Below are 7,378 nucleotides of genomic sequence, written 5' to 3'. Positions count from 1 at the left end.
AGTATCAGCCACCTCCCCCTTGCTGGGTGTGTGATCCCAGGAAAAGGTGGACAAAATGTCAACCCTCTTCTGAGAACAAGTTTACTCCACAAGGGATAACAAGATTGGTGGTAGGAGGGTGGGGTGCAGGGGAGTGGGAAAACTTACATAGGTTTCAGCAGAGAGACTGAAATGTGATTTTGACACAGGTTGTTGAATATCTGGGGTCTGAGTCCAAGTCTGAGACGGGGGTTGCTGAATCTCCCCAGCCAACAACTGTCACAAGAATGTGTCAGCTGGAGTTAAGCAGGAGGCTAATCTGGCTTTGATGCTGCCCCACTGAGCATTCAGGGTGTTAGGGTCGGGACCACCCATTCTGGCCCTGCATGAAATGCCAAATGTGGATCTAGTTCACCCAAAGTGACTTGAAACCCCCCTCCTCCCCGAGGCTGGAGGGCAGGGGTCAGGGCTGCCCTGAGACTGAAGAGAACTTGCCCCTGGCACCTTCCTATTGGGTCCCCCGGCTCTGAGTGAGGGCAAAAGCCTTCCTTGTGCCATTCGCTGGATGAATGCATACTGGGCACCCACCAGGGGCCAAGGCAGTTCTGGGCCCAGCGGATACAGCAGTGAGCAGAGAGGTTGAAATCCTGGTCCTTATGAACCAGACGACACATGAAATGGATGGGCTGGCTAGATGGCTGTAAATCTGAGACAAGGATGAAGCAGGGGAGAGGAGGTGGGGCTCCTGCAGAGTGGAGGATGCAGGTGCAATTTCTCTAAGAAAGTGACATTTTAGCAAAGACCAGGAGGAGGTGAGGGAGTGAGCCAGCAGGTCTGATGGAAGGGCAGTTAGGTAAAGGGAAGGGTAGGTGCACAGACCTCGAGGCAGGAGTCTTGCTTGCCTAAGGGGCATTGAGGAGGCTGCGGGGCTGAAGCACAGCTGTAGGAAGGGAGCCAGGGCAGCAGCTGTTGACCCTGGTAACACTGGGCTGTGCTCTGAGTGGGGTGAGGGCTTCGGAGGGCTTCTGGCAGAGGAATAATGTGAGGAGGCAGTTGTCACACTCCTGAAGAACGGTGGTGGCTCACGGTGGCTTAGATGAGGAGGTGGTAAGACGTGGCCACACTGGGGACACATCTGGCGGGTAGATTCGCTGGATCTGCAGGATTTGCTGACATTAAATGTTGGGTAGGAGAAAGAGGGGAGCCCAGATGACTCTGAGGATTTTGGTCTGAGCAGCTAGAAGGATGGAGTTGTCATTTCCTGAGTTTGGAAGGCGGGCGGGGGCAGGTCCGGCCGGAGGTGGAGAGGTCAGGAGCTGCGGTGGATGTTTGCCTGTGAGGCACCTGCCAGCCATCCGAGCGCTGACATGGAGAAGGGAGTTGGGTACAGGGTCTGGAGCTCGGAGGGTGCTCCCGGCTGGGCATGTTTGGGGTGCAAGAGTATTACTGGTGTTTAAAGCTTTGACACTGGATAGATTTCCCAGGAGTGAGGGTAGATGCAGAGGAGAGATGTCCCACCAAGTATACCCACAGGAGCTCCAGGGTACAGCAACTGGGGGATGAGAATAAGCTGGCAAAGGTGGGGTCAAGGCAGGAACAGCATGGGGAGGAGGAAGAAACCCCCGTGTGTAGGATGTGGTGGGGAGGGGCCCGGCCTTGGGAAAGGGGGCTCGGCGCCAGGCCCCCTGACGGTTGTCTCCTGGTAGCTGCTGTTCCCAGAGCTGGGGAGGCAGCGCCCAGCTGAGAGGTGCTGAGGGTAATGGGCCAGTCATGCCCGTGGGGTGAGTGCCTCCTCGGACAGGGCAGGAGGCTGGCCCGAGGCAGGTGGGTAATACCGGATGGACAGACCCCCACGACGCCTGTGGAGCCCCCTGAGCGGGGTGAGGTCGCGTAAGGTCCTGGGTGACCGGCCGACCATGGGGAGCAGCCAGATGCACCCAAAATGGGACCGAGCTGTGTGACTGCTGTCAGTGGGCCTGGCAAGGGAGGGCCGAGTGAGGTCCCTGGGCCACTCTCTGTGCCTCAGTTTCCTCATTTGTGAAATGGACTACACCACACTCAGAGTATTGCCGAGGGTGAAAGGTGCGGGACAGGGAAGTTCTCAGGGCGAATCATAAGCATGGGATGGTGCTGGCTGTTCCCCCCACTGCAAGGCCAGAGAGCTGCTAGGGCTCCCGGGGGTTGGGGGTGGGGGCCTGGGCGTGAAGGAGCAGGGGGTCTGGGCCGCAGGTGCTCCCGGGCAGGCCCTGCAGGCCTGTCCTCTCATCCCTGCAAGGCCATCCCCCAGAGGGCAGTGCAGGATCACCGCTTGGCCACATGCAGTCTCCCCGTGGCTGGGAAGCCAACTTTCTGGAGGCCCTGCAAACGGGCCAGCCTGCCTGGACTGGATTCTGTTCCGACGGCCCCCCCTCCATTCTTCTCTTCCCTCACCTTGAGAGCAGAGGCCGAGGGCGCTGCTCCGGGCGGCTCTGCGGAAGGCCCTCCCGTGGGCTTCTCCAGCACCCGCCAGGTGGCTTCCATTACTTCCTCTTATAGCGAAGGAAGCCCCAGAGGTCAAGCAACTTGCCCGAGGCCGCACCACTGGGAGGGGAGGCGCTGAGGTTCAGACAGAGCCTAGGCTCCGCGAGGGACGGGCGCACAGCCGACATGGCAGTGGGGGCCCCGTCCTCTTTCCCTCATCGTCTGTAATCATGTAACTTACTTGTGTCAGTCTTTTTAGGGGTCCCCGCCCCACCACCCCCCTACATCGGCTCCTGGAGAGCAGGGGCCTGGCACGTACCGGGCGCTCCTGACCACCTCTGCCTGTGGACAGGATCCCCCACCCAGGACTGCCCACGTGTTTCCAGGAGGCATGGCAGGGAGAGGAGGGAGCCCCATTCTGGCACATGCAGAGCGGCCATGTTCCTGCCCACCAACCTTAGGATTTGCCCCTCCTGCACTGCAGTCCCCAGCGGGCAGCAGGTGGGCGTCAGTGACCCCAGGAGGGTGCAGTCCTCCGACTTTTCAGGCCAAACCCTGTGTTCCATGGGGCTCCCCCTTGATGAATGGCAGGGGGGCGCTGGGTGCTCACGGCTGTGGTGGCACCTCGTGTCCCAGGCTGTCTCCTGTCTTTCCCTGGGTCATGGCTCCTTGCCAACATGGTCCGACTGCCCGGGGGCCTGTGTCCTGGGGAGGGTGAGCGTGCGGGCAGGCACCTCTCTGCAGAAACCAGAGGAGATCACGAGAGGGCAGGGGAAGAGTGGAGGGGTGACCAGAGGGCCTGCGAGGGGAAGGAGGGCCCTGCTGGCTTGGCCCCGGGGAAGATTTATTATTTAGAGGGTACTAACTGCTGGGAACACATCGCAGCTGGAAACCCTCTAAGCGCCCATGGAAGGCCTCAGAGAAAACCCCATCTGGGAGGGACTGGGAACAGAAGCTCCTCGTAACCACCTCCCGAGGTGTGGAGTCTCCAGGTGACTCAGGACCTCACATTCAGACACCGCAGTTGTGAAACCTGAACACCTGATCAGGTACTTAACCGTCTTCTATGCTTGGCGACGGTGGAGGTTGGCTTACCGACCGTGAGTCACCAGCAGCAGCCTAGGAAAATCCCCAGTCGCCCCAATTATGGCATTATCAATTGCTGCCATCGCTCCACAGCCCAGCCCTGTGAAAGGCAGGGAATGCCAGGCGGGCCGGGCTGGGGAGTCCAGCCCTGGGCGAAGGCTGCCTTCCTGGCAGTGGCCTCTGTGGCCGTGCCAAGCCACAAGCCTTGTGTGGTCGAAGTGTGCAGAGGTATTAGCCCCATTTCAGTCATGGAAACTGAGGACCACCAGGGCCAACGCCACGCCACTCCTTGCAGCTCAAACCCACAGCCGAGAAACCAGACAGAAAGCTCCTCAGGTGGGAAGGGGAGAGAGTTTCAAGTCAGCCACGTGCCACCACCTCAGTCCCCGGAATGGCCACCATCCACTGAGTACCTGTTCTGTGTGGCACTGGCCAGTGGCCACTGCGTGTTACCTCATCAGCCTCAGGCAAGTGGGTACCGTTGCCTGTTTTATAGATGAGAAAGGAAGGTTCACAGAGCTCGTCAGCTGTTCAGGGTCCCTCAGCCAGTAAGTGACGGTGCTGGGTAAGCCCACCCCAGCCCGCGCCCACACTCCCTCCGCGGTGACTGTGTCTTCGCACCACCCTGGTGGGAAAGTAAGAAGCTGAGGGAAGGGGCTTGCCCTGTGCTAATGGGGACACGGGGACGCCACTTGTGCATGCATGCACACCCGTGCCCGTCAGGAAAGGTGCGCACTGGGCGCTGCACGCAAGACGCCTGCTCCGACATTCTGCAGTTGATGAGCATGGCCCGGCCCGGCCCACCCACGAGCCCGTAGCTCTCCATGCTCTTAATCAGTAAGATATGTTTCTGGAATAAACCGCATCAGCATTTTTATTTTCAAGTTCAGACAAGGTTTTTTTTTTCTTCCCAATTTTCCCTTCACATGGGTGAGGCTAATCCTCTTGCTCTGACTGACAGGCCTTCAGACTCAGGCATACACGGAAAAACGCAGAGCTTCAAGGACTGCAGCACAGGGCAGACGGCCTTCTGTCTTCGGGGCTCTCAGATTTCAGCGAGACCACGACTCTTAATTACCAACGCAGAGGGTCTACAACGTGATACCGAACCTCAGGTCCGGGCAGACGGACGGCGCTGCAGGACGGCCATGTCTGTGGTGTGGATGGATGCTCAGCTTTCTCCCCCAGGGTTGCCCTGGGGGTGGGGGGCCCACAGGTAGAGGGGCTCCCTCACTGGGGCAGAGGGCAAAACCCTCGTGAGGAAGATCAGATGAACAGCAGAGCTTAGGCGGGGTGCGTTCGAGGCGAGCGGAGCAGGGCGCGCGGTGCAAGCCCGGGGTGGGCCGGCACTCCCAGAGCAACGGCGCACAGGCAAGGAAAACGAGGACCAGCACAGAGCCTCTCTTCCAAGGGTGGGGAGGATTTACCCCCCTTTAGGGCCAAAGCATATTTAGGATTTCCTTGCCCCCCTCTGAATGTTTTTCGGAGTATATTCAAATTAAGTCTCTGCCCCTGGAATTGAACTTCACTCCCATTTAATAAAAGGGTGGAGGCAGAGAGGCAAATTCAACTCCGTAAATTTGTTGGGCACGTGCTGGGAAGGCCCCTGAGAAGTCACATGAACGCAGAGCCCCGACAGCTGAGCCAGGATTAGCCCGGTGAGAGAAGAGGTGAAAGGCAGCCCCCGGCAAAGCTGGCGGCGGGTCCGGTTCCCCAGGGGCGGACTCAGCGGGTCCTTCGGGGTTCCGGGCTCACTGCGGGGCCCGCTCCAGCACTGCTGCATGTTTGCCGCCCCTGCGCACCAAATGTCACCGAGACCCACGGACTGACAACTCAGGCGTCCTCGTGTTCCGGGGCGCCCCCTGGCGGGGGCGGGGAGCACTACCGCGGAAGAAGCCGGGGGTGGGGGGTGGGGGAGGGTGGGGGTGGGTGCGCTCCGGGGCGCGTGGGGCAGACAGAATGCGGGAAGGCGGTGGCGCCGGTCGGGAAGCACCTGGGTCAAACTGCCTGGAATGTCACATTAGGGAGGAAGCCACCGAAGAACTCTGGGTAGGGAATGACGTGACAGTTTCATGTTCTGGAAAGATCATTCTGGCTGCCAGGTGCGGCCTGGGGTTTCATTGTGGAAAGATTAGTCACAAATTCAATTTCTTTGATAGAGGCCATTTGGATTTTTCTATTTCTCTTTGTGCTCATTTTGATAAATTCATGTCTTTCACAGAAATAATTCATTTAAAGTCTTGAATTTTTTGGCATAAAGTTCATTATTTCCTTCATTTTCCTTTTAATGTCTGTAGGATTTGTAGTGATGTCCCTTCCATCTTCCATTACTGATACTGATAATTTGTTTTTTTCCCCTTGGCAGTTTCACTGGAGATTTATCAACTTCTACTGATCTTTGCAAAGAACTAGTTTTTGGATTTGTTGATTTTCTCTATTTTTGGCCCACATTCTGTCTCATTGGTTTCTGCTTTTACTGGTATTGTGTACTTCCTATTTAGTGTTTCAGTTGCTCTTCTTTTTTAGCTTCTTACGGTGGAAACTTAGGTGACTGATTTTAAATCTCTCTTCTCTTCTAACAAAGCATTTCAGAGCCCCAAGTTTCCCTTAAACACTACTTTAGCTACATTTCAAGCATTTTCTTATATTGCTTTCCTTGTCATGCATATAAACATTTTAAATTTAATTTTTTCTTTGACCCTAAGGTTATTTAAAGTATGCTTTTTAATTTCCAAATATCCACAGATTTTCCAGGCATCTTTTTGTTATAGATTTTAAATCGGTATGATTCCAAGCAAACAATGCCAGTGCCATATTAAGGTAACATCCTGGAAGTGAAACGAAATGGAAATGTGGATTCCAGAAGGAAAGGAATAGTATTTCCTAACATTAACAAAAAGCACTTTCACTTTTAAAATGGATTGTGGTGGGTACCACACTTTTCTGCATTTTAACTCTATTGAAATCATTGAAAGGAGTGATATAACATTTTAAAGTATGGCTATTTGTTGCTAATCATATCATGTCCAACTTTAAAGACTTATGATGAAAACATTTAGATATCAACTTGAAACGCCGGTACAGATTTTTTTTCAAAATCTTTTAGGAAGAGGTAAACAAAATGCTTGAAGACAACGGGGCTAAACGATGAATGAAAGGGAGACTGGAATTGGGGATTTCCTTTCCCAGATGTGCGCGCCTTGGGCCCTTGCAGAGGGAGCCACAGGCAGAGGCTGCAGAGCGGCCTAGGGCCACGTCCCCATGGGGTGGGACAGGCAGGGACCTGCCCTCAAAGGTGGGTCCTCTCGTTGAATGGGAGGGAGGGATGGAGGAATGGGGGTGCGGATGCAGGATGGTGTGAGAGTTTGGGGTGACACCTTCCTGCCCTAAGGCCCTGGTGAAGCAGAGAGCGAGGGGAGATGGGGGGGCCGGGTGCTGGGGAGAATTAGGTTGCACAGGGCCACCAACGGTATGATGGAGCCTGTGCACACTCCCGGGTCTGGGGTCTCCTCAGCAAACCGGGAGTGGCATGGGGCGGGGGACACTGTCCGTCTAGTCCCAGCTCTAGTCCCAGGGGCTGGCACTTGCTATTTGTTGAAGGGATGGAAGTTAGCCAGGTGTCATTGGAGCACAGCTGTTTTGAAAGGCAGGGCAAGCGGCCCTGACCACTTCGGAGACGGCAGCCGCCCCCTGGCTGTGTCCCGATGATGTTGGACTCACCTCCCCACCCTGCGCCTAGTCTGAGTCAGCGGTCCTGACACAGGAAGCAATCTGCCACAGTGGTAGCATAACCCAGGCAGTACAGAAGGTGCAGATTAAGGTGGACCCAAGTCCTTGGAAGACTGCCTGGAGG

The sequence above is a fragment of the Manis javanica genome, chromosome 10 (genome assembly GCF_040802235.1).
Source record: "Manis javanica isolate MJ-LG chromosome 10, MJ_LKY, whole genome shotgun sequence".
Classification (NCBI taxonomy): Eukaryota; Metazoa; Chordata; class Mammalia; order Pholidota; family Manidae; genus Manis; species Manis javanica.
This window is presented reverse-complemented; position numbering follows the sequence as displayed.